Below are 26,721 nucleotides of genomic sequence, written 5' to 3'. Positions count from 1 at the left end.
CCGCCCCGCCTGCCCTCAGCGCTCCCCCGCCCCGGGCCTCCCCTCGGCGCCACCGCGCCCCCGCTGCCGGCCCCGCCCTGCCCCTCCCCGCGGCGCCCCCGGAGGCCCCGCCGCCCTGCAACCCCGCGGCCGGGCGGGCCGGGGCTGAGGCCGAGGCCGGGGCCGGTCGCGGGGGAAGCGCCGGGGGGGGGGGGGCGCGGCCGGGCGTTCCCGTCCCCACCCCTCCGGGGCGGGCGTCGCACCGGGGCGGCCGAGGGGCGGGGGCGCGGCCCCTCCTTCCCTCCCTCCCTCCGCCCGGCTGCCGGTGGGGGCGGGGACGCTCCGCATGCCAGCGACGCCACCGGCGCCCGCCGCGGCCGGAGCAAGGGAGGGGGGACACCGGGTCCGGACCGGGCCCTTTGTCTGAGCGGCCGGTGGGGTGTCCGTGAGGAGAGGGAGGGCGAGGCGAGGCGGCGCCGGGGAGCCTCCACACACACACCCCCCACCCACCGACCCCCCCTGCCGCCGGTCCCCGGTTCATCATGTGACGCGGGTAAGTCGGCGGCGAGCGGCGCCGTTCCCCGGGTTGCCCCCATTCATTCCCCGGGGGTGGGCGGCCGGCCCGGTCGCCGGGGCCGTGTGGTAGCCGGTGACACGGCCCAGGGGTAGCGGGCGGAGGGAGAGAGCGGGGACCCTGTGTCAGGGGGAGGAAACAGTTTCTCTTCTGCTCAGGTCTGTGCCCATTCCCTTTCTTGTACGCGGATAACATAGGTATTTATTTTATTTTTTTTTTTGCTGCTGTCACAGTCAGCTTGGTTTTTGTTTTTTTTTTCTTTTTTTTTCAAGAAAAAAAATCATCGGTCCGATACAAGTTACAGAATTTTAAAGAAAAGCCAGGGCACGGTGCACCCCCCCCCCCTCCTTCTCCTTCCCCCCAGCGCCGCCGGGGCGAGCCGGGGGTTAACGGCGGTGCCCTCCCCTCCTTCCATCCCTCCCCTCCTTCCATCCCTCCCTCCATCACCTCCATCCCTCCCTCTTTCCTTCCATCCCTCCCTCCATCGCTCCCGGTGTGTGTGTGCCCGGGGCCGCCCCCGCCGCCGGCCCGAACTTTTCCCTCAACTTTCCCGCTGAGGCTTTAAGGAAGACGGAAGGGGGGGCGGGGAGGGATGGGACACGGTGAAAAAAACCGGGGGGGAAATAATTAAAAAGGCGATTATCGACGAGGAGTGATGAGGAGCGAGCTGGGAGCGCCCCAGCCCTTTGTGCAGCCGGTCCCCTGGTTTCGGGGCGGGGGGGGGGGGCGGCCGCGGTGCCCCTGCGCCTTTGGGGGGGGGGGGGGCGGGTGGGGAAAAATATTAATACACAAAAAACAAATAGAAAGAAAAAAATAAAATCGGAGTGTAATGCTGTATGGGGGGAAAATAAAAAGCAGAGTATAACGCTACATGGGGAGGGGGAATAAAAATCAGAGCGTAACGCTATATTACCTTCTACAAAAATAATTATCCTCTATAAAATAAATACTTGCTTCTCCAGAAGTCTGCTTGGGGAGCAAACCGCTGGTATTTACATTAAAAGCGTGTGCCCAGAGGCATCGGCGTCACCCTGTGAAACCCACCGAAAGCTTTCGGGTAAATGAGCGCTGGGATGAAATTTGGGCTCCTGTCCGCCTCCCCACCCCCCCCCCCCCCCCCGAAATCCCGCACCACCCGTCAGGGCGGTGCGGGATTTCGGGGGGGGGGGGGGGGAGGCGGACAGGAGCAGCTGGCTGGTTTATTTTATATTTCGCCCCCCCCCCCCCCTCCCCTCCATGGGTCGCAGGGATGCGATGCTGCTCTCCAGACAGCGGGTTTTTTTGGATCTCGGCAGGGCTTGCGTGGAAAATAAGACGTTTTACGGGCTTAGGGAGCAGGTACGAGCAGTTTGGTAGGAGGCACCGAAGAGAAGTTGACTTGCATCGGGGTTTATGTCGAGCTTGTAAAATCCTGCTAGCTTTTGGCAGTCCCCCTGAATGAGTAAGTAAACCAATTTTTATTGTTATGTTTTTTAATTATCCATCATGAAATAAAAGGTATTCGTCTCCCCCCATTTATTTTTTTTTTTTTGGTTGCTTTTCCCTTTTTTCTGTCTCGCCACGGCAGGTAGATATTCGCGGCAACTTTGCGAGGCTGCTTTATATAGCGCTGGCGTATGGGCTCCATTTTCTGCTTTCTGGTTGGTCTCCAACTCCGAAATGTACAGGAACAGCAAAGTGGTCTTAGCGTGGGATTAGTAACTGTGCTGAATAGGTCACAGATGGGGCGATAGGAGCATTTTATTAATGACGTAAGGCTGCATAAACCGAGTCTGCTTTTTTTTTTTTTTTTTTAGTATGTTCTTCGTGCTGGGGGAGGGGGAATATCTTTCTAATGGGACGTAATCAACTTGAAACCGCTGTCTGCAAGCTGGCGTGTCACCTCATGTCACAAACCCACCACGCGTAGCGAGGAAACATTACATGCGGATTTTTTTAATGTGTTTTTTTTTTATTATTATCATTATTTTTTTTTTTCCCCTTTCCCGTGCTGCCGGAGGCTTTGGCAGCCGGTCGGAGCTGAGCTGCTGGCGGGTGCCCGGGCTAGAGCCTGGTAGGATGACATCACCCCCATCAGCGGCCGGGGAGCAGCACCCATCCGCACCCCTTTCCCAAGCCAGCACCCCCCCCATTCCCGCCCCCCCCCCCCCCCCCCCCGCATCCAGAACAACAGTGGTGGTATTTTCCTTTTTTTTTTTTTTTTTCCCCCTTTTATTATTTTTACCCCCACCTTTTCTTTTCCTGCGTCTGGTACCTGGAACTGGGGGGGGGCACCTTTCTTTATGCAAATCTTTCCATTAGGATACTGGCAGCTTTACAAGGTGGCTTGATCTTCCCCCCTCCATCCACCCCCCCCCTTTTTTTTCACCTTTTTTTTTTTTTTTTTTTTTTTTTACCCAGTTCATGGAGTAGTCAAGAGCATTTGAAGAGGGCTGCAAAAATTCGTATTTTCCTCTTCTGTCCCCCAAAAAGGGTCTTTTTGAGGGGGAGGTATGCTGTGGGGCATTTGATGAGTGATTGCACGTGCTCTGGAGGGGGCTGGGAAGCAGTTCAGGATGTGGGAGATGCTCTTTGGTTTCTGCTTCTGATATTGAGGCAATATCAGATGTGTGAAGAAGTGGGGGGATGGGAAATGAGGTATTTTTAATTATTTTTTTTCCCCAGCAATACTTAGAGGTAATATTTCCAGGCTTTCCGGCGCTCTCTTGTAGAAAAAACCTTTTGCTGGAACAACCCCTGAGAGCCCAAAAAGACTGTGTGTAACAACTTTTAAAAATAAACTTTAAGATTCCAGGACAGGCTAATTGCGGAGCTCTCTGCCAGCTGTTTCTATCGGGATGAGCCAGACCTGAACGTGCTTGAGCAGAGTTTTACTTTGGAGGAGAGGAGGCTGAAACGTGGCGAGGGCTGGACCAGCCCTTCTTCCCCCAGGAGGTGGTGGAGTGGGGTCAGCTAAGGGCTTGGGCTGCAAAGCCCCGTGGTCGTGACCATCCTCCTCTTCACCCAGACCAAGGTGGTGCGTAACGGTATCCACCATAATATAAATAGAAATACAGACACTGTTCTTGAGGAAAGTGGGTGATGCCTCTCATGGGTGCTTGGGGAGCTCTGCCACACTGCAGGTTTGTAGAAGGTCTGCGTAATTCCATGCAGGTTTCAGCGCTAGAAGAGCATCCTGTTGTTTAGGTTTTGGGTAGTTTATGAAATAAAAGGAAGGTGTGTGCCTTTTCTTATCACTGGGTGGATGATGCCCGCTTACGTTAGCCTTTCTAAAGTTGTTGGGCGGTAGCCTCCGTGCTTCAGGGTCACCTCTGTGAACCTTGCATGGCCACTGGTGACACTTTTCAGGATGGCCAGCCTCCTCACTGGTTCCTTCAGTGAGTGTCATTTGCATTGTGTAACAGGTTTTGTCAGCGCAAGGTTGGTTTTGACCAAGTCAACCAAGTCTTTGTTCGAATCAAGTGTGAATGAGGTGTTTGTATATTAATAAAGCTGGGGGAATACTTATTTTGACTGAAGTGTTTTGCTTGTGGTTTTTGAAGTATTGTATCTTGATTTGTTTTGTTGGAGGATGGTTGTGGTTTACTTTTCCTTGATGCGACTACCGAATGAAACAAAAAAAAATGAATTTCTTGAAATGGAAATTTCATATTTAGAAAAGCTGAAATGGATGCAGCACCCAGACTTTGACCTTCTCAGCTCCTGACTAGTGGTTGTTTACTACAGCTGCAGCTGTGCGCCTCTGAAAGAGGAGGAGCTGCAAACACAAGCATGCTCGCTTTCCCCAGCTAAGGGGAAAACATATAATGAACAGACTGTTTCAAAGTGAGATGTAAAGAGAAGTATTGAGCAGTCAGGTTGTGGCTTTTCCTTTCCCTTTGTGCAAGGTGGGCTGTGCTGTATCTGCAAGACAAGCTTTGAGCCTCGGAAGTGCAACTGTGAAAGCAGGAGATGACTACGCTTCTTATGCAGTGAAAAAGAAATTAAATTTTGTTTTTTTAATTAAATGCATGCTTGCGCTTGAAAAGAGAAATGCTTTTTGCACTGTAGTACTAAGAACACTTTCAACATTGTTCGTCAGTGGAAAAAGGCTCCATGTAACCTTACCCTGTGTTCAACGACTGAACTTTAGACGGTCCTCTTGCTTCAACTGAATGATTATTTTTTTTATTTTTTTTTAAGTCAGTGCTAAATGCAAAACAAAAAGGCAACAAGAGTTATATTTGAGGATTCAGTGTCAAAATAATTGTTTTAGTTTATAGCTAGGCCTAGAGCTATGTTGACAAACTTGACTGGAGTGTTGACTAGACCTAATATGCGTATGTGGCACTGTTGCAAAAGTGGATAAAATTGGACCAACGTGAGGATAGTTGTGCAGTCTCTTCTAGTTTATATATATAAAAAACCCCCACAACTGTGCTAGTGGTGCTGTGTTTGTGTTTGGAGGCTCTTTTCTATGCAGAAGGTCTGCTTAGACGTTGTGCCCCAAAATCTGTGAACTTTCTCATACTTCTGCAAAGTTTGGTGTGACTTGTAGGTCTGGAGTTTATTCAGAGTTTGTGCTCTTGTGTTTGCTCCCAAGCAATAACTATAATACAGAAATGGTAGAGTATTCTTTAATTAGTTTTATTTACCTTTTGGCAGCAGACAATTTTTAAAATAATACTGAGAGACAGAAGGAAGAGGAAAAATGAACGTGGCTTTGCCAAAAAGTCAGTATATCTACACTGGATGTAACGGTGAGCTTATGTCGACTTTCCTTTCTTGAGTTCAGTGTAAAATCTCGTGATATTAATCAGAAAGCATGATCTAGACTTTGGTCTGAACCAAAATCAAATTATAATATACAAATATTTTTTTGCATTTCTGTCTACTGCAGAATGATGTGTTTTGATTTGGAGAGGACAACTTTAAATTATGGTGTGCCTTGGTCCTATAACTATTTCTGTCATTTCCTGCATTTTTGGGAAGGGATGGTGGCGTGAGCCATCCCAGTGTTTCTCAACTGAAATATATGGTAAAATTTGGGAGTGAATATGTGAAGTCACGTGAAATATATTGAGGGACAGTATGCTTCATACTGACTGTGTTTCTTCATGCACTCCACATCCGTGCACATCAGCTCTTGTGTCAGAGGAGCCCTTTCAGCTGCAGGTACAAGGGTAGGACTTGTCTAGGTGTTGGCTTGCTGATTATTCCTTGTAATTTTTTTTTTTAATTTTTTTAAAAGTTCAATAAAATCACAAGAACTGAAAAGCTAATGTATATGACAACTAAAATGGTATGTGTTAGGGTCAAGAGAGATCCCATGATTAAAGACTTTTAATAGTATGCTCAGCAATACTGAATAAAGTTTGCCAAGAGTGGTGCACACTGACATTTCCTACCCTCTGAATACAATCCTAACAATGTCTGTGGTTTTTTATAATCTCCTGGTTTGTTTATTTGTTCATAGTTTTTTTTATTATTTTTTTTATTTTTTATTTTTTTTTCTAAACAAGTGCCCTCGTGCAATGGTGTGTTATCCTTTTGTGGGTCGCTGGTATTGCTGGCGTTGACAGGCTTTGGAGTGGCAGCTCGGACCAGCAGCACTTGAGTTAAGGAATGTCTGGTTAGCAGTAGCAAGCTTTTGTCCGCTCTGTGAACCAGCCTCCAGGAGGGGAATGAAGCATGCTCTTTGCTAATGGCTGGCATGGTATTTGCTACGTAGCAGAGTAATGATGGGACTCAAAAATCCTGAGCTTTGTTCCTGGCTGTGGGGCGACCGTGTTCTTGTCATTTAAACGTAGAACAATCAAATGCATGACCTTGGACATCGGTGCCACAAAGGGGATAATTAATCAGATGATGTATCGTGTCTGGAGGCCCGAGTTCTGGTCTTGGTTTTGTCAGATGTCACCTAGGACAACCACTTCGTTACCCTCTCTGTAGGGTGGGAAGCAGCGACCCTAATTCCTAATTAGCGTGGGGTGTCGTCCGGTGGTCAGAGCTGCGAAGAGCAGCACAAGGTGGTGCATGCTAATGCTGATCCTCCTGCTGACTACCTAAATAGTTTCTTTTTCTCTGCCTGGGCCGAGAAGGGCTTTGCTGGTGGTGGTGTTGCATTTCTTTTCTGGAGCCCTGTGGAGCCCTGTAGGTCCTTGACAGCAATGAAAGCACAGTGATGCTGGCTGGCCTGGTCGGTGCAGGTGATGTGCAGAGATCTCAGGCCAGCTGGAAATAAGTTCAGGTCCATTAGTGGAGTTGGAGATGCTACCAGTGAGCTCTGGAAGCCTTCCTGAGCAAGGGCAAAATGCTATTCCTGGATATTTTGTTCAAGTCTCAACAGACTGGCATTGACGTGGGTAAAGGCAACTATCTGACCCCAGCAGTTTCTGACTTTTTCTGTGGATTCCCAAGGGAGAATCTTTCCAAACAAAATATTCTGAATTACTTTTTAGCTTTTTTTCCCACTACCAAAATTGTCAGAAGTGACTGAAATCTTTCAAAATCTTTCAAATCAAACTTTGCAGAAGCAGTCACTGAGAATTTCAGCCGAAATGACTGAAGTTCATTAAATGGAATAATGCAATATTAGAAATTTGTAACATGAATTTCAAAGAACAACTGTGTCTGTTGTCATTTACCATGGATGTTATTCCTTTTTTTCCATGGGACCAGTGTTTTCACGTGGCCTGCTAAAATTGAGGACACCTTTTGTAGCAGATGTGATAACATGTTGTCATCTAAGGTAGCCACTGAGATATTTAAGATTAATGGTATTGGTTGCCAGTTCTTCCTAGGAAAAAAAGAAAAATACCCTCTGTGAGTATCATGTAGTAACATCTGACATGAATCTGAGCAGGAGTTGGCTTAAAATCAGAATAATATAGATTTTTTTTGTTGTTGTATCTGTCTTTATTTTGAGTGTGCAGTGCTGGCATAAACCAGTTTTGAGTTAGTGTTCAAGTATAGGTTGGCAGTGCTCTAGAAGAGCACGTAAAGAGCTGGGATTGATGACACTTTAAAGTCTTTTTAAGTGTTGGACGGTAGTTGGAGCTTTTCCAGTTGCTTTTTCAGAGAATCTTTCAGTTGCATGAAAATTTGGTTTAAGTGGAAATGAGATTTCTCTAAAAAAAAAAAAAAAAAAAAAAAAAAAAAAAGGTGGGGAAAAACATTCCATTTTCTGTAAATTGGTAGCAGTTACAAGGTGACTTAATTTTTCACTGTTTTCATCTAACCGAGGAAGTCTTTTGTTTAGACAGTGCCCTACAAAATTTTGAAAGGAAAAAATGAGCAAAGTGGGTTATTTTCCCTCTTTTGAAAGGGAGAGCATGCAAACTCAGTCTAGTGAGCGGGCAGATTTGGAGGCTGCTATTTTGGAAAGCATTGCCACTTTCACTTTTACTTTCCAGATCTATATTACAATCTACTTTGTAATTTTTAGGATAACGTTTACAATAGTCACATTGAACAATTAAATATCAACATAGCACAAATTGAAAAATATAATGAGGTTTAGTACACTTCTTCTTCTTTGCATCCCAGCTAGTATCCAAGATGGATTTATTTTTTGCTTGCCCGAGATGTGCTCTGCTTTAGGTTTCACGTGTTGCTGGATTTAGGAAGACGATATTTCTTTTTCATTGCGATGCTAAAGAAGCACGTGGGCTAGGCAGGGATGAGAGGCTTGAGTCTGTGCATAGCAATCACAGGCACTTGTCTATGTCAGTTCTGGAAGATAGCTTGAATAAAATACATTCCTTTCCCAAAAGAAAGGATATGTTCCTTGCCTCAGAGGTGTGTACTAAAATCACGGCACCAGAATCATTCTCCTGGCCAAAAGACCATCAGAAAACCTCTCTGTTGGCTGACAGCAGAGGAAATCTCAGATGTTGAGTGCACGCATGGGTGCATGCACTGTGCTTGTTTAAACATAGGTGAGAGGAGACCTTCTCTCCTGAAATCCTGGGAGGGATGGTGGTGAGGAAGGAGTAGCAGTTTCTGTGGGCTGTTCTCATTGCTTTTGTTATTTGGTGTTTAACTCACCCCATGTGTCGCGAGAGCAGGCACCCCTAGCCAGAACGTGGTTTTCTACAATAGGCACAGCACTGGGAGCTTAGCGATTTGGTACCCAAGTCCTCTTGTGGGCATAGCCTGAAGTCCATCAGCAGAAATGAAAAATACTTGTACCTTCAGATCCCTGCCAAATACTATTGAAGTTCCATGTATGTGTGGCTTTCATTGATGTGTCTTTTTCCTTGCTTTAAAAAGAAAACCAATGAAAAAACAAATCAAACCAAAAACAGGAAAAAAAAGAGGAATTAAAGTAAAAGGAGAAAGTTTCTTCTTGTGATGAATTCTGACCGCAGTCCATCCATGTTGCACATTCCCATCCATCAGTTCTCATCCCTGTGTGTTTAGCTGCTGCGCTGTCTTCTGCCCCTTGCCAGCAGCGCTGCCCGGCCCCTCTTTGGGTGAGGAGTGCTCTTCTCCCCCATCCACTTCCTCTTGCTGTAGCCCTTCTGCTGATGACCTGAATGGAGCAGTGTCTTGCCATTAAAAAGCTTCTCTAATTGTTATTTCCAGCCGTACTTCCTGGATCCTGGATTATTTTAAAACTGCCTTAATTTTTGGAAAAGTGTAGGACCTTTAACTACTCTTCCCTCCCCACCTCTGCTTTTTCTTAAAAACGTTTCTACTTGTAATGTTCTGCTTTCACCCATTTGACCCAAGAAGCCAATGGCCTTTAATACTATTTGTAGCATATATAAATATACATATATGCTTAAAATTGCTACTGTCTCTGCATAAGGGATATTTTTTCAAGTTGTTCAGCACCTAACTGTCAAGCCCTCTGAGCAGGGCTGGCTTCCCAAAAGCGTGGCTCTCTGTGGTGGCTTCTGCCTGGCCAGAGAGCAGGGCAGGGGGGGTGAGGATGTTCCCTGGCCTTTGGCCTTGGATGCTGGAGTGTCTTTCAGCAGACCCAAAGCGAGCCAGGCTCAGTCCCGCATCCAGGCTGGCTCCTTGGATGTTACTGTGATATCGTAAATGGAAACGTGAGGGTAGCATGAAAAGTTGTCTTCTCTTATCGGTTAATTATTAGAAATATGAAAATAGTCAGTGTAAATATTCTCCTAGTGTTATACAGTGTTAAAACTAATTCACCAAACTGGAAAATTTTTATCTATATCAAAGAATCTGTAAAAGTAAATTCTATAGGAGGGAGCAGAAATGAGACACATGCTATGGCAATCATTTGATATGATATAAAACAGTAACTCCAGTCAGCGTTCGTCAGACATTACAGCGTTTTCAGTTTAAAAGCTGAACGACTAGAGCACAGCTTTTATGAAGCCTGAGGATTGGCAACTGTGTCAAGTACAGGAATTGTGTCCTAAAAGCATCTTGACTGTGCTGCAAAGTGCCATAGAAGAAGTGAAGCCACGAAGCCACATCTAAGCAATGTATAAGACTCTTAAGGTTTTCTGCCTGCATGAACGAGTTCGAGTTTAGCCACAGATGCCAAATAAAATTTGTTCCCCCAGTTTGTAATATGAACCTTGGTTTTGGAGACCCGTCTAGCGGCTGGTTCTGTTGAAAGTCTTTAGTTGGTGGTGGACATGTTGGCATTTAAGCAGACAGCAGAAGGAAAGTACTGTAAAGGCAAATGAAGTTACACGTATGGGGGGCAGGACTTAGTGAAGTGAGAAGAAATAAGAGATCTCAGCATGGGTTCAAATTGTAGATTCATTGATTTGAAGGTCGGAAAATACTGTTATGATCATCTAATTCAATTTAAATAGTGCCATCAGTAGAGTATGACCTTGGCCTGTGCGAAGCACGCATGGTCTCTTGGTGCTGGAACGTTTTGTGAATACACAGTTGTAACATAAAAAACTTCATACGGTGGGGAATCAACTGTTTGGGGTAAGGCGTTCCAGTGGTTATAATTAGTCTAATCTCTGTGTGTTACTTGTACCCTGAATTTATCCATATATTTGGCTTCCAGCCACTTAACCTTGTTCCACCTCTGTCTCTTAAGTGAGTGGTCAACCAGTCTCCTGTCAATTCCTTCTCCATCTTCATTTTCAGAGTTTGCATAATTGAACAGCATTTTAATTTGCGGCTGTTGAAGAGGGTGAATTGATTTAAATCATTTTGACTTTAAAGTAGAGGGCAGGAAAACTTGATTTAAACAATCAGTTTAAATCTTGTTTGGTTTCTGCAGTTCTCACTGATTTTCTGTTCCCAGTGATGTCTGTTGGGTAAGTGACGTTTAGCGTGCTGATACGCAGCAGACAAAGTAGTCTTTATTCGGAGTGTACTCAAATTTTTAGCCAAGCAAATGCATTGTACGCATACGTATATATTTTAAAAGTTTGTGGAGTTAATGTTCATTTAGTGAGTTTTGTATTACAGTATGTATTTCTTATTTACTAGATGGTTTAATTTTACAATTGACTTTGTCAGCTATACTTGCATAGAAATTGGAACTCCTATAAACTGTAGAAAAGATCATTGAAATAATTTTTATTAATATTTTGTTTTCTTTTTAATGTGCCAGGTTACTTTAAAGATCTTATTAAAAAGCATTTGTGTTTAAAACTAACTTTTATATTAAATAAAGGAAAAATAATACTTGGTTATTAAGAGAAACTCATGGTTTCTGTTTAAAATATCCATGAGAGTTTTAGAACTAGTAGGTATCACCCTTCAGCATATTGTTAATATTAGAAGACTGCAAGAGAACACCACATTTATCTTGTTTCTTTTGCTCCTGGTAGATTTTTCAACTTCTGAATGAGCTAGTTATTGGTCTGTGGTTGTTGAATAAGCTGTGAGAAAGAAGGTGTTCTATTATGCACCTGCTTATTGATTAGTTTACTACATTTCAGTTCTGTGTAATCTGTGATTTTTATCGGGTTAGTAGTTTCAAAGAAACTGCAACAGCAAATGAGTACTGCTTGAGCATTGATGGAAGAAAGAATGTAAATCGGTTTCATCATTTCAAATGTAATTTTGTTGAATAATTTAAATAAGAGTCAGAATTTTTCATTAGAACATACAATAATGTTACAGAAAAAAGCCATTTCTTTACCAGACAGGTTTTGGAGTGCTCCTGGTTATCCTGCTTCTTCTAGAATTACTAAACATCGTCAAGAGTTAGGAGTAGCCATCTATTCTCATTTTGTGAAGCTGCCTACGAAAATAACTTTTTCAAATATTTCCCTTATTCTCGGCTGATGAGGCCAACACCCCATTTCTCAGGTGCCTTTTTGGACATGTCTATTGAGTATATTATATCTAAAGTATGAAATAGGGTGCTCGTAGGCTGGAGGTACCCACTGAGCAGAATGGCCCAGGCTCAGCGTTTGGTGTGCTTACCTTGTGCTGTGCTTCTTGGACCTTTCTGTCTCTTGCTCACTCTGTTTTTTCTTCCTATGTTTTTCCAGGATCATTTCAAATTTAATAACTATGTTATTTGGATATTCCGTTTTTCTCCCCCCATAACTGTCATTCGTTAATCATACCATTTTTAAAAGAGTGAGTAAGAATACCAGTTGATTTTGCTGAGCTCTGCTCAAACTGGGGAGGTTGTCCTCTTTCACAGTGATCTTATCATTGAAGGCCTACTGGTACTTGAACAAACTGGAGCTCTTCCCTGTAATTGTTTCATCCTTTTTGGAGACTTTTTTCCATGCTTATGTATATACTGCTCTATTTCCTCAGTCTTCGCAAAGAGATATAATTACATGTGTGGCCAGCAGGTCGAGGGAGGTCATCCTCCCCCTCTACTCTGCCTTGGTGAGGCCGCACCTGGAGTACTGTGTCCAGTTCTGGGCTCCCTGGTTCTAGAAGGACAGGGAACTGCTGGAGAGGGTACAGCAAAGGGCTACAAAGATGATTAGGGGACTGGAATGCCTCTTTTATGAAGAAAGGCTGAGGGATTTGGGTCTTTTTAGTCTGGAAAAAAGACGGCTGAAGGGGGACCTTATCAACGCTTATAAATACTTAAAGGGTGGGTGTCAGGAGGATGGGGCCAGGATCTTTTCAGTGGTGCCTGGGGACAGGACAAGAGGTAATGGGCACAAACTTGAGCATAGGAAGTTCCACCTAAACATGAGGAGGAACTTCTTTCCTTTGAGGGTGGCAGAGCACTGGAACAGGCTGCCCAGAGAGGTGGTGGAGTCTCCGTCTCTGGAGACATTCAAAATCCGCCTGGACGCCTTCCTGTGCAACCTGCTCTAGGTGACCCTGCTGTGGCAGGGGGTTTGGACTAGATGATCTCCAGAGGTCCCTTCCAACCCTGTAGTTCTATGATTCTGTGGTTCTATGTAAATAATGCTTAACTTCTACATATACTGATTTTTAAACTGTGGTCATAGGTAACCTTAATTTATAAGGAAACCAAACTAAAGATAGGCCTTTCTCCTTTTTTTTTCCTCTCTGTGTTCTCCCTCACTCCTTGAAATGGCAACCGAAGGCCAAAGCAAGATTTTTTTTTTTTTTTTTTTTGCCAGCTTTGTCATTATATAGTTGTGTTCGGTGTTGTAACTCCATTTCTACTTGTATTTCTCGTGGAGCCGGGCAAAAAGATGTAGGATGGAGAGCTATCAAAAAAGATAGTACAATTAGAAATGTAATTCCCTTCCTCCTCCTCAAAGAGGGAAAAGGAACCTTGTTGGCTGTGTCACTTTCTTCTTGCAAGTTGACGTAACTGGTGCAGATCCTGTGAGAAGGATCAGGGTTGGGAACAAGGACCATTGTGCGGTGTAGCCCTGTGCAGCAAGTCAGTGAACTGCAAAGTGGCGGTCAGAAGAAAGGTTTTATTAATGCTTCAAGCTGCCCGAGAGGAAAGTGAGCCAGGTAAAGCGTGCTAGAAATATATTCAGGCACGATGGAGGCTCTCTGCCAAAGGAGTATCTCCTTATGCTCTTGAGAGGAGTCCAAATGGGTGTTTTCTTATCTGTGTTTTAAAAAAGGAAAGTGAAATACACTGTAAAGCTAATTTTACCCACATCTCATATACCACTGCTGCAAAACTAATTGGTCTGTGGGGAAACATCACCTTTCCGAAAGCCAGTTGACCTCCAGTCGCTTGTTACAGTCCCAGCATTTGCTCTAGTTCCTCCTCCTGGCAAACTCTTCTCCAGCATGCACTGCAGTGTCTTGGTTTAGGCTTCCAGTGGGGTGCCTGAAGTAGGCTTGTGCTTTCCTCCATTGGGCTTACTGCTATTCATGATTTTTATGTTCTGTGTGAACCACCAGTTTATTAAGAAATAGCCCCTTACAGTCCGGCAGTGGTGTGTGAGGCTCATGAACAACTCTCCACGGAGCTTTTGAACTTTGTCTTCTGAGTACAGCTCTTTGCACAGCAAAGAAGAAAAGTGAGCCTAAAGCGTTTGCAGTCATTAGCTTAAAATCCTTTCTCTGCAAAGGCTAATAATGATTTCATTTTTCACTAGAGTGGAGTTTTTAGATATTTTTGTTGTCCTTCACCAGTAATGTTGCTGTTGTTTCTCCACACAATGTCTATTAGCCTTTCAATCTTATTTTTACTTTCCAGTTGTGTGTTGTGATGTGTTTTTTTTAATGCAAATTAGTTTCCATTGCATACAATTCTAAATGTAAGAAGCAATGTAAAAAACAGCCATCCCTTAATTTATATTTTCATGTTATAGATGACATAGTGTGTTCTAGGTCCCCGGAGCCCTGAATTTCTGCAAAAGATTTATTGAGGCAGTTCCTGAAAACACTGCGGTGAAGCAGTAACCCCTTGGTTTCTGGGTCGGTGCAGCAGACAGCTGGAGCTGCATGTGGTGTCTTGGCGCTGGTGACTTACGTTACTTTTGGGAAAACTTGTGGTACCTTACAAGTTGCCACATGGAAAGTGACTCCATTTCTTCCCTTTAGGTCAAGCTGTCAAGTGCCATTTGTTTCCTGCTTTTCTGTACCTGGGACACCTGAGGTTTGAGGTGACCGTGACTTCACTTGAGTTGAGCAGGAGGGTCCCTTGGGCCTTTCCTCTCCTTGCTGTTGGGGTGAGGGCTGCCTTTGGTACTTGTCCTCCTGTCTGTTCTGGCTCCAGGATCTTGGTAGAGTATTTCTGCTCTTTCCTGTCTGTTTCCCAGTTGTGCTGTTGAACTCCTTGTGAGTCACCCTTCTCTGGGATGAAGGCAGGTTGCAGGGGAGAGAAACTACTAAATTAAGGGGTGGGGGGAGGACGCGAATTGTACAAGAAAAGTCAACGTGTATGTGTGTTTCATTTGTAAATGGTGGCAGAAAGCAAGCCTGTTGTTGCTCAGTGATGACTTAAGATCTTTTGAAAACTATTTGCTGCTGAATAAACATTCATGCAATGTGGATTTCTCTCATTGCCACACTAGCTATTATCCACTGAAGGTTTTGTCCATTACTAATATCTCAGCCATCAGCTCTGGAATGACATTTCTTATATTGCAGACAACCTTGAGACGTTTCTTGAGACAGAAATTGGTTTTTACTGCTCACCACAGAAGTTTACGTAGCTGATGTGATGCCTGGTATGTTGTATAAAGTGATTCTGTTGCGATGGGTTCATTTTTGTTGTTTGAGCAACCCTCTGTTGCAGTGTCAGTAGAGTCTCCCAGCTGCTCCTGCTAGGCTTGTTGAGGAGCTGCAGGTGTATTTTGTGTGGTGTTCTTGAATGTGGACCTTTGTAGGTTGCAGACTGGTGCTGGATGCAGTAAATCTTGTTACAGCCCAACTCCCTGGGTTCGGCTCAATGCCTGCTACGTCAGGAGGAGGTTGAGGTGCTTTCTCAAAGGGCTGATGTTTCTGTTGTTGCCCTGAGCCACCAAAGAGCATCCGTGTCTTATCCAGCATTGAGTTTCTCTGAGCAAACAAAGTGCAACATCCCAATGAACTTTGTATATGCTTTTTGTGTATTAAACAGTTGTCGAGGGCATCTTGTAGGTAGATGTGAGCAGATGTGAGAGTGCGAAGTGTGTTTTTCTAGTCTGGATTCTTCTGGTGAAACTTCAGAGTCTTTGTTTTTCAGCGAGGATGTTTGGACATGTAATGCTCTTTAAGTATATTGTTTAAAAGCACATTACCTGTCTTTTTGGGAACTGAAGTCTTGCAGAACTTCTACCAGACAGGAAAATGGATTTCTTTGTTGCTTTGATCTGTCTTCACTGTGCAAGAGCACAAAAGTACTGTTACAGGTGCTTTGTTTTAAAGTTTTAAGTCTTCACGTTAATCAAAGTGGAATTCGTAGATTTGTTGTTTCTGCTTAATGTCAGGCTTTACTTCTTCCTCATCTCCTCTTCAGAGAGAGATATTATGTCATTGCTGCTTCGCTGATAATCTTGCTTTTTCCAAAGATCCCATCAACAAAATTACTTCAGGTATATTTTGTGCTCCTCACCATTTATTTTATGTCTGCAGGATGCAGTAAGCTAGTCATGCCTTAAATTGATTTAAATATCTGTCAAATAAGAAAAATAATAGAAAAAAAAATCAAGTAAGCAGCATTCTATTACAACATGCTACTCTATTGCTGGATTTGTTCTCTGTCTTCATTAACATTTGAACTTTACTATGAGGTGCATAATACGTTTTTAGAGAGGGTGGCGAGATATCGTCAGACCTCCATAGGTGGTGTACTGGCTGATAATTTGGAAGTCATTTTAGAAATGCCTTGTTTTTGCATGTGCAAAATGAATGTAATCCTGTTTACCCTGGATACTTTTAGATCTACCATTGGGGAAAATAGGTAGAAAAGCCGAGTAATACAAGAGTTATTAGACGTGTGCTCCAAATGGCAAAGTCCACAGGGATTTCTGTAGATGCTATGTACTTGCTTCAGTTGTTTCTGCAGGCTGATGTTTTTTCGGAAGATATAAGGAAAAGTGTAACTTCTTTGCTTTGTCAGACTGAGAATAACTTCTATGAGCCCTGTAGCCGTGAAAAGTATATTCAAGGAGGCTGTTTGCAAGAGGTATTATCCACTTGGTTTCCTTGGAAACATGAAACATGATTTACAAATATTGACTTGAGAAAGCTGCAGCTTAGAGGAAATCCTAAACTGTTGGTTCAGGCTTTTAAATTAATATCTCTGAAGAGTTTAGGCCGTATTTAAAGTTACTGCATGTCCATGAAATGATATTCATAATAATTCTGTGTTTCTATGTTTCTTGAAGTAATAGCTAATTTTTGGATGCTGGAGGACTGGAGACAATCCGTGAGAGTTTTGCTGGATAAGGAGCACTGAACTGGGATCCCTGGCTCCAGTTTCACCTGTGTTAAACAACACAACTCCCACTGGAGTTAAACTAATGCTCCTAAAAATCAGGTTGTTAGTGCCTTACTCACAACTGATGGACTGCAACCTGGAATGTTTTCTTCTTGGTGGAGTTAGACACTGTAAATCATCATTCATGCCTTGTAAATGTTTCTAAATTCCATGGAGGGTGGTTTGACTGCTCTTTGTTATATTTATGCACAAGATTGTGTGATAACCCCAGGCAAATTACATTTACTGGATAATTTATTTTTATTGTATAGGAATTTTCATATCCACTTATTTTTAAAGGCTGCTGATCACAATTTGGTCTTGCTGGGCTTGTTAAGTTTTTCAAAATGAAGCTCCTTTATCCGTGGAGCATGGTGTTAGATTATCCTGAGGCTGGTGGTAAATTCATGCTGGAGGGGGTGGAAAGGGGCATCTGTATGGGAGAAAAAGCATACAGCAGAGTGTTGCGTGCTTGTTAGGAGTGATGAGTTGTATACAGAGTGGATAGAGGTTGCTTCAGTGCGCTCATTAGTGAGGAACAGGTCTTGGCTCAGTCAATCTAACTGAGGTGCTGCTGGCTGTGGTTTTATTTGTGCTTCTCTTAGTGCCAGTGCTGGCTTATGAGAGTTGTCACCCCTCTCCTGTGGTGCCTGTCCCTCTGTCACTCATCCCGCTTCCTCTGCCAGCAGACTGGATTAGGTCAAGAAACTGCCCTAACTTCTTGGCGTTCACTGATTTATTCTTAACTCCGGTTATTTTCCCAGTTCATCCCCCAAAACAGCTATGGCTGTGCAGGAACAGACCAGGTGGTTGGAGTTCACCAGTGCAGGAAAGCACCTCTAGCCGTTCCCAAAATTAGGAGTGTGACAGCCTTGCATCCCCAGTGTTTTTAATCCAGAAGAATGCCTCCAGAACGGAGGTGAGATCTTGGATTTCCCTGGGGAAAAGCCTATCCCACGTGTGTTTGCCTCGCTGTAGTGATGGTGGTTTCGTGGCCATGAGAAGATGGCAAGGCATGGCTTTTAAGGAGGTATGATGTATTATGATGAACAAATGATGTACTTGGAAAGAACATGAGCAAGCAAGCCAGTGCTTGTGTTTTACACCTGGGTAAGACTTTGTGTGTCTCAAACCATTGAATTTTCCCTCAAAAATGTGTGACATGTTTTATGCAAAATATTATTACTTCTTAGGAACTGAACCTTACTTGGTGATTATACAGGTGTTTATGCTGAGTGGCATTTATGGTAAGTAGCCTAAAGTAGCCTTATGTGGCTACGTTAATTAAGGCAGGATGAATCTAGGTCTGCCTACATCGTGGGGCTGCAGGAGGATTTTACACTGGAAGTAGGAGGTGAGATGCAGGCAGGCGGCTGCACAGGTGCTTGTAGGGATCAGGTCCTAAATGTCCAGAGGCATTGGTAGTGTAGGCAAGCAAGGACTGCTGAAACCTGTCTGTCTGTGTGTCACAGGTGAGACATTTATATCTATGGGCTATATGTCTTGTGGAACTTAAGAGCAAATAGGGGACCATAGAAGCCCTCCATGCATGAATCAAGTGATGCTGCTTTTCTCATCAAGCCAGTTTAACTGAGGAGAAAGGCTTTGTTTAATGTTTCTGTAAATAATGCTTAACATCCTGAAGGTTACAAGGATGTTTGATGTGGGTGCTAAGGAAGGATTCAGCTGTCTTGTTTTTCAGCGTCTGGTTCTAGGAACTGAAGGCAGCTTGCTCTTGATTTGCCACCTGCAACGACTATGGATTACAGTGGCAGAGGACGTGAGATGGCAGAAAGATTAATGAATGGGAGGAGGGAGTCGGGGACATATGGAAAGGGAGAGAAGTGCATATGTAGAAAAGACATAGTGGAAAATGGCAGTGATGCAGAATCCCGTGGAGACTCCTGCTGTTGGCATCTTGTGTACAGCAGCGTTAAGCTGAAGGGGATGTCAGTAAATCAGGAAAAAAGGTTTGTCAGTTGGTGTCTGCAGACAGAAGACTGAGAGAGGGAGGTGTTTGGTGAGTCTTAGGGTGGGGTGGGTTTTTGTTTGCTTACTTGTTTTGAAGTCCGCAGATAATCAAAGCAGGAGGTAGAGTTTTGTGTGGGTGAAGGCACCACAGCAGGTATACTGAGTCATCCATTAAGGATCATGAACGCGCATCAAAAAAAGTGAGTATGGCAGTTTAAGATGCCAAACTAACAGAAAAGGAAGATAGTTTTGTCAAATGAACTGTGGTTCTTTGTGTAACCAAACAAACTACATGGATTACTGCCAATTTAGTCAAAATGGGAACAAGGATTTGCAGCGTAAGAATTTGGCTAAAATTATGATTGTTTTTATGTGAAGCTCTTGTGCCAATACAAACTGAATTTCATACTGCAGGATTGATTGTAAGATAAACGCCTCTAGGTGACAGCTGGAGAGAAGTAACTGCTCTTCACTTAAAAGGAAGAAGGGATAACTTCTCCCGGTGAAGGTGTATAGAGAATTCTCAGAATAGGAAAATAAAAGATGGAAATGTATGAGATGTCAGTGTGATATTGCTTTTATTTGAAGAGAGAGGATTATTCTGGGTTCTTTCATTTTATAATATGATGAGTGTCTTATGAGTATCACTCATGTTAAGTCATTAGAATAGTAGCCATATGAGTAAGGTATGCAGCCTCTAAGGCAGCAGTCAGGGGAAAAAAATATACCCTTACACCTATTGCACTTTTCCAATTTCCTCTGATTTTCTAGGATATCACCAGTAAATTGGTAGTTGCAAAAACTCAGTCCTGTAGAAATACTGGGGAGCTTTATATGTTCGGTGTTTTTCTGGCAGAATATTGATAATATTTTCAGCTTTAGACTCCTTGTTGTTTCTAGCAAGTATAGGTAGATTTTAGAAATAGTTACGTGATATTTATTTAACTGTTGCTTGTGTAATACTGGAGGCTCAGAGCATCTCTCAGCTTTGTGGTGGCTCCAAAGCAGCTCCAACGCAGCATCAGCATCAGTCCTCAGATACGTTGGCTCTTACCCTAGGTTGTATTGACTTCTGGGAGTAAGGTGATGAAAGAAGTGAGAGATGACATTAGTTGCAGATTAAGTGAAATATCAGTTCAAGAGAAAGTAAATATCTCTTTCTTACTTACCTTCAGCCTGTAATGGTGTGAATCTCTGACTATCAGCCAGTTCTCTGACTGGGCATGACAGCTACAAGGTGTTAAAGCTTTCTGGACAGAGCACTTGAATTCTGTGTAGCCTGATGTGATGAAAGAGTGAGTGAGCTATTTCTGCTAGAGGGAAGATGTAGACTTCTGTTTTCAGCTCCATGATAAGACGCTCTTCAAATTGATGTTGAAATCACCATTGGAAGTGTTCAAGGTCAGGTTGGATGGATCTTTGAGCAACCTGATCTAGTGGAAGATGTCCTTCCGTGGCAGGGGGGTTGGACTAGATGGTCTTCAAAGGTCCTTTCCAACCCAACCCATTCCGTGGTTCTGAATGAGAGAAGTTAGTATGGATGTAAGTTGCAGATGTCATCTCCTTTGAATTGGAATCGTCTCTTTCATGTCTTCCAGTGTGCGCTTGTCACAGAGCTGTCATTGCTGCAGGCTGCCTGGGGAGGTTAGAGCCAGTGGGCCAATGGCTTCCTCTAAAAAGAGGACAGGGTGAGGAAGAAAACTGATGGCGGAATTGGCAAGGCCCATGGAGTCCTCTTCATTGACTGAAAGGAACTAATTATTCTGGACTTTTGTGTCAGGTGTACTTGGTCTGCCTTCAAATCTGCACCCTGTACGACTTGAAGATAAATTCACCGAACAGCAATATAATGGACTAGGCATATGTAAACAGTGAAGTTAGTGAAAGAATAGGAAATACTGGGTTTAAGAGGGAAAGACTCATGTGGCAAATGGAGTCTTGTGCAAAAAGCCCGGTTTTAGTGTACTCCAAAAAAAAAAAAAAAAAAAATCTGAGATACTGGCAGGCATCCTCTTCAGTTAGCAAACTGCAGAAGCGTGTCTGTGCAAAATGAGAAATGTGTTTGCTTGGCCAGCTTTTCTGTACTCAAGCATTAAAGGTGTTGTGAAATACTGTAGAATGTACAAATGAGCATGTTGTCAAGAAAAATCACTTTGCAACATGTGAAGTTGTACATAGAATGCAGCTGGGGTGGCCATATAAAAACAAGAGCGAAGCTGGTTAAGAGCAGTTGGCCCTGTTTCTAAAAAAGATGACTTTTCTATATACATAATAACTTATGCCATTCTCCAGGCTTGCTAGAGGCAGTTTATACACCACAGTTCACCTCATTTTGTTGTAGTGACAGTCCCAAACCTACGAATGTTGAGATTTTGGGGACAAGATTTAGGAATGGGGACAAGACTTAGGAATCCGGTCTTAATTGTATCATTTTAAGTATTCCTCTGTGTCTGATGGGGTGAGATGGAGGTGGGAATGGAGAGGAAGGAGGGGGAGCATCTGCTTCTTACTGAGATAAAGGTGTGTTTTTTGGTTTTTGTTTTTTTTTCTGAACTGAATCAGTCATTGAACTAAAGGAGGGAAAGAGCAAGTCCTTGGAAAGAGATGAGCAAGCAAGAAGGGAAAGCTGCAGGAACCGATGGAGGACTGAAGGAGTGGCTTTTGGTGTGGGGCTAATGGGAGGTAGAGTGGGCCACGGCATCTGGAGGCTTCGTAGTGAATATGAGAACTGGTTGGGTTCCCACTTGCCAACAGGCTATTAGGGAGAATAATACGTAATAACAGAGAACGCCCAAGGACAGCAAGACCCAAGTGCACTCACATAATACTAGGGAAGGAGGGAATAGTTGCGATTCTCAGAAGAGTTGAACTATTGCAGGTGCTGTGGTGGCAGTGCAATACTGAAGATACACATTGGTGGGTTTCATAATTCACATCTGAAGAGCCTGTGCCTCTGCAGGGGTGTGGCCATGTTGTTTGGGTGGGTGTAAGAGCAGCTCTTTGCCCAGAGCTGTGCATCCGTGCATGCAGTGTCTGGCCCTTTTCTCCTGGCTCCATCTCCCTTCCTGCTCAGTAGCAGAAGTAGCTCCATCCTTGTGGAGATCTGGAGAGCATGGCTCGCTGAACTGGAGGTTCTCGGGTGCTGGAGTGGAGATGCCATACAAATAGACAAAAAAATTGTTCCATGGGGGAAAAAAAAGAAGTCCGTTAATCTTGGATTTACGGGAAGTTTAAACAGTGAAGCTCTCACTGTTTACACAGTAGATAGAGGAGTATCTATTAAAGGAAATAAACCATTGCACATCAAAATCTAAAACAGCCACTGAGGGATTTTTTTGAAACACCTGTGCTTTAAAAAAGTCAGGTCCTTTAATTTGCAAGCAGCAGGGACATGGCATAGTGGAGTTTTGCTCTTGATGCAAGTGGAGATCCACTTCTGTCCCTACCGGCTTTTTGTGGGGGAGAGTGTTACTTCAGTCAGTGTGTCCTGAATGTCACTGTAGCTAAATAGAAGTTATTCCTTCATAGTTTCATCATATTGTTTGGATTTATAATAGTGGAAAATCCTGTAGTTTGTGTACACTCTGGGGGCCTTCTTTGCTGACTTCTTTTCTTAGATACATGAAACTAACTTTTCTTCGGGTTTTTAAAGACTTGGTGCTCAGTTAAGTGTGATATAGATGGCTGTACACATACAAATTGTTGATTTTCATGGTTTATCATTGTGTCTGGGCTTCAAGTTAAAAATATTTGATTTTTTTTTTCCTTTGACATGTTTGAAAATTTGAGCTGAGATTGCGTCCTCATCAGTAATAAAAGTGTAGAATGTCAATAGAGGCCTCCATTGACCTATGTAACTGCGTTGTCTTAAAAAATGCAGGTGAAACCCAAGTAATGAAATACTGACTATGGTGTGCTGTCTGCTTTCATTTCACTGTGTAAGAGAATAGGTAACTTAAATGGGAAGAAAAAAAATCCTACAAAACTGGGAAGATCCAGGAACTCAGCATTGTTCATCTTGCCCAAGTATAATGTGTAGAAGAAACTATTGATTCAAGCTTACACTTGCATTCTTTATAACACTTAGAAGTTCCTTCTGTCTTGTTGCCAGCTCTTTTCTCTTAATTAGTTCTCTGTGTGTATAATTTCTTTCTCCTTTTTTTGTCGCCTTGTTACACTGTCCTTGTCTTGTTTGGGATTTGAAATCTAAGCAGGTAATTGGGCAACAGGCTTCTCCAAATTCACTTAACAGTGACTGACTTCTCCTCTAGCCCCTATTTCCCATCTCTGATATAAATTAACGATGCAATAGCATGCAAAGGAAGATAAAGACTGCGGAGCGTGGGAGTCTATGTGGGTGCTTTCCCTTTCCATCTCTGGTACAGATTGTCTGTATGAATCTGGGAAATGGTCCTAGTGTTCATTCTTCTCGTATTCAAATATCGGTGATAATACTTGAGGGAGATTGGCATTCCTGTAAAGGTACTAAAACTAGAGGTTATATTAGATGGGCTTGAGAAAGTCAGGGTGTGATCTAGAGGTGCAGAGTTATTTCATCTCATTTAGTGAAATAGTAAAGTTAGATGGAAAATTTAGCCACGGGGTATCTGAAGGTAGGTACTGAAAACGTGTGTCTGCTTTTGAAACAGTTCAGCTACCGGTATTAGTTGTCATATGGAGACATTGAAAAATGGTGTGCATACATTTGTAAATAAACGTAGGATAGTTATGAGAGGCATTCTTTATAGATGGCTATCCTTAAAAGTTCTTGCATAAGTAAGTAACTGGGGACAGTTACTACCCTTCCACACCTGGGAGTGAACTGAGAAGCAACCAAAGAAATTACTAGCTTTGCATCCTTTGCCTTTTTGCTCACAGGCATAAAGCTTGGTTTAATTCAATGCCAAGGAGATAATAGTTACCCTTTTTCAAAAAGTGCTCCCTTCATTATCATTTGTACAAACTGTGAGTGGTATGAGATGCACCTCACATCATGTCACTTTAAAGAATTATGAATTCTACCCGGATAATGGTTTCAAACAGATTAAAAGTGCGTTTCAGGTTTTAACTCTTGCAAACTGTAGCACAGCAGTGACAAGGAGCTCAAATCTCGGAGAGGCTGACTTTGGGCAGTATGTGATTTGTCAGTGATTCTACTAGAATGAAGTGAGGAAGAACAATTTTGATCTTTCGATCCAGGTACCAAATACATGAACACTTACCATATTTCTGTTTAGCGCGTCGGTACTCTGTTAAACTGAAATTAGAAAAGTGAAGTTTTAAAACTATTTTTTCTGTGTTTGTGCTGAATTATATCGGAGTTACACTGCATCCAGATGGATTACTGCTGTTCAGTAAGTCTTTTAGAAAGTATATGAATACTATGATCAACCTGTTCGCCGAGATCTTTCATACAAGTTTGTTATAATTAAATCAGTACCCAAAGCACACTTCAGTTTTGCTAACCAGTAATGCCTGATCAGAAGGCCATGGAGAACAACACAGAGTACATGGGTGGTCCCTTCGAAGAGAGGCTGATCTCCTCATTTGGGTCTATCCAAAGACTCGGCGACTGTAAATTGTTTAATCTGTTTGGAGAGCACAAAAGCTATTCAATTATGTTAATCAGTGGTTCTGCATCATCATAGAGTCGAGCTGTGCTTTTCTTTTCTGTTGGAAAATATTGTCCATAAATCCATCATAAATGTTTCATTTTCAAATAATTTGTTTTATTTGTACAAGCCCTAGTCATAGATCAGGATCCTCTTACGATAGGTGGTCCCCAAACAAACTCCCGAGAGTCTTAACAGTAAGACAGCTGGCAGTAGATGGACACAAGCAGACTAACCGGGGACCACACGGGAGAGCAATGAGGGGAATACTTGCCACCAAGAAAAAAAGCCCCCAAAACTCCAACAAGTCAAACAACTGGAAAAACAACCCAGGTCTCAGCACATCAGCATTGTGGAAAAGAAAGTTTGAAGGTGGACAAATCCCTCTTGTAAATGACTACAAAATGCGCTATATTGTGTGTGTATTTATATATAAAAAACCCAGTCTTTTCTGTATGTTTCACCCATCCTTCATTTGATTGTTGCTGTGCTGTAGAAGAACTACCTTGGTCTTTCCTGGGTGTTTATGTCACTTCAGTACAACTGGTGCTTGCACAGCAAATGACCCCATAGCAGTGATGGTTCACTGCTCTTGTTGGCTCTTTGCTCTTCTTGACCTACTCTTGTTTCTCCTGTCTACTCAGAAAGCAGCTCCTTGCATCAAATCTACCTGAGATGCATCAAGATAACTTTCCCCTTACCTTTTAAAACCCTTTACGGTTGGTGGTTTTGGTGTTGTTTTTTTTCCCCCCCCTCGTTCTTGTTCGTTGTGGCCATTCATTTTCCTCCTGTTTCGCCTTACTGGTTGGTATCCAGCCCAAAGGATACATGCATGCAAATCTGTCGTCTTTGCTCAAACTCTTATTTTTCAAGGAGATAACCTCTTTCCTTGTTGTGTGGTGAGTATCTTCTGGTGTCTGTGTCTCTCCACTGTGCCTGTCTTTGTAGACTTTGAGTCCTCCTTAATCTGGAGTTGGACTTAATGATGGGTGCTCAAAAAAAACCTCACCCAGCAAACCAGCCCGTCAGTAAAAGTTGAAAATGATTTAAGATTGCCAGCGGCTGGGCAAGAAGGGGAGAGGTAAGGGCACTAAGGTAAGGACTTCTCTCCCCAGGTCCACTGAAAGTGGGAGAGCACATCACCTACATCAGTGGCAGCCGCTCTGCTTTTGGCAAACTTCTCGTGCTGGTGCTGTAGCCTGCTCTGTAGACTGGGGGGATGCTTGGAAGCAGGATTGGTCCTGCTGGGTTTGCAGCCGTGGGCAGGAGGGGAGGTTTTTGGGTGGCTGTGTCAGCTGTGTCACGTGGAGGAGAGGGCAGTGCAGCAGCAGCGAGAGCAGGAAAGGGAAAATTCGATGCCGTCTGGTCGGCAAACAGATTAAAAAAAAAAAAAAAAAAGGCGGAAAAAGACAGTGTTAACAGTTTAATGGCAGCTGAGAGGTTTTTGCAGAAGTCTGGAAAGTTTATGACGTTGTTGATAATAGCATGCAAATCCTCATGCTTAACAAAGCTTTAGTAGGCTATCAAGTGACATTAGCTACTGACACGGTGCTTAACTCTTATGCCATATAACACGTATAGCTGAACAAGAAATGTGAAAAGTAGTCTTCTCCAAGTCACATGTTTGGCTGAAAATGTCATCAAAGAGGTTAAATACTTGCCTTTTTTTTTTTTTTTTTTTTTTTTTGCTGTGCATTACTGCATGTGTAAGGGTATCTGCAGGCAAGACTGACTTGCCCAGGACTGGTTCCATGGCCAAGGCGTTTTCTGTGATGTGCTGTAGTGATCTGGTCCCTGTGGTTCTGTGGTGCTGGAGCTCCCGGCAACCTGCGAGGCAGCCTCTGCATGGCCGCGCTTCAAAGCTTGCTCCATCCCCTTGGATTCACACAGCAGCTGGGGCACTGAAATTGAATCCCACTATGTTGGAAGTAAAAAAATTCGGTTGTGGACTGTTTTTAGAGAAAACATCATGGACAAAGAATTTCCTCAAGGAGCCCTGGGCAGGATTTGGTACTTACTTCTGTGCGTCTTTGAGGGAGGGAGTGGGCAGGAGAGGGGACGCAGCATCGGGCGTGCAAGGGCCAGCGTGTATTTCAGGGATCACTTATGTTTTCACTGATGGTAACGGACAGCTTTGTTTTTCAGATGCATGATTTGAAAACGGGGCAAAAAATTCCTAAAATTATTCAGATATTTTCAGAGGTAAAACTTGTTCTGGGGTAGATGGTGGCTCTGCTGCATTTTACCTCCATTTTTCTGTGCCGTTCAGTTGTCTTATGTGTGTGTGTAATTTCAGGGGGAATTAGAAACTTGGAAAAGTTCAAAGT

General features: G+C 43.4%; 1 protein-coding gene across 7 annotated transcripts in view; it reads left to right on the top strand.

Moving 5' to 3' along the window:
* Positions 1-235: 235 nt before the first annotated feature.
* The window catches only part of KLF12 (KLF transcription factor 12), a 255,540-nt gene continuing 229,054 nt past the window's right edge, over positions 236-26,721 (top strand). For 2 of the 7 annotated variants that reach the window (XM_054188504.1, XM_054188502.1), the window contains exons 1-2: positions 1,361-1,610; positions 1,849-1,994. The gene's annotated coding sequence lies outside the window, so the exon portion shown is untranslated. Of the gene's footprint in view, positions 533-1,360; positions 1,611-1,848; positions 1,995-26,721 lie in introns of those variants that run through there. The other 5 variants (XM_054188505.1, XM_054188500.1, XM_054188506.1 and 2 more) reach the window with 4 other exon arrangements.

This window comes from Rissa tridactyla, chromosome 1, assembly GCF_028500815.1.
Source record: "Rissa tridactyla isolate bRisTri1 chromosome 1, bRisTri1.patW.cur.20221130, whole genome shotgun sequence".
NCBI lineage: Eukaryota > Metazoa > Chordata > Aves > Charadriiformes > Laridae > Rissa > Rissa tridactyla.
The sequence above is the reverse complement of the archived record's forward strand: the minus strand, read 5'-3'. Positions and strand labels throughout refer to the sequence as shown.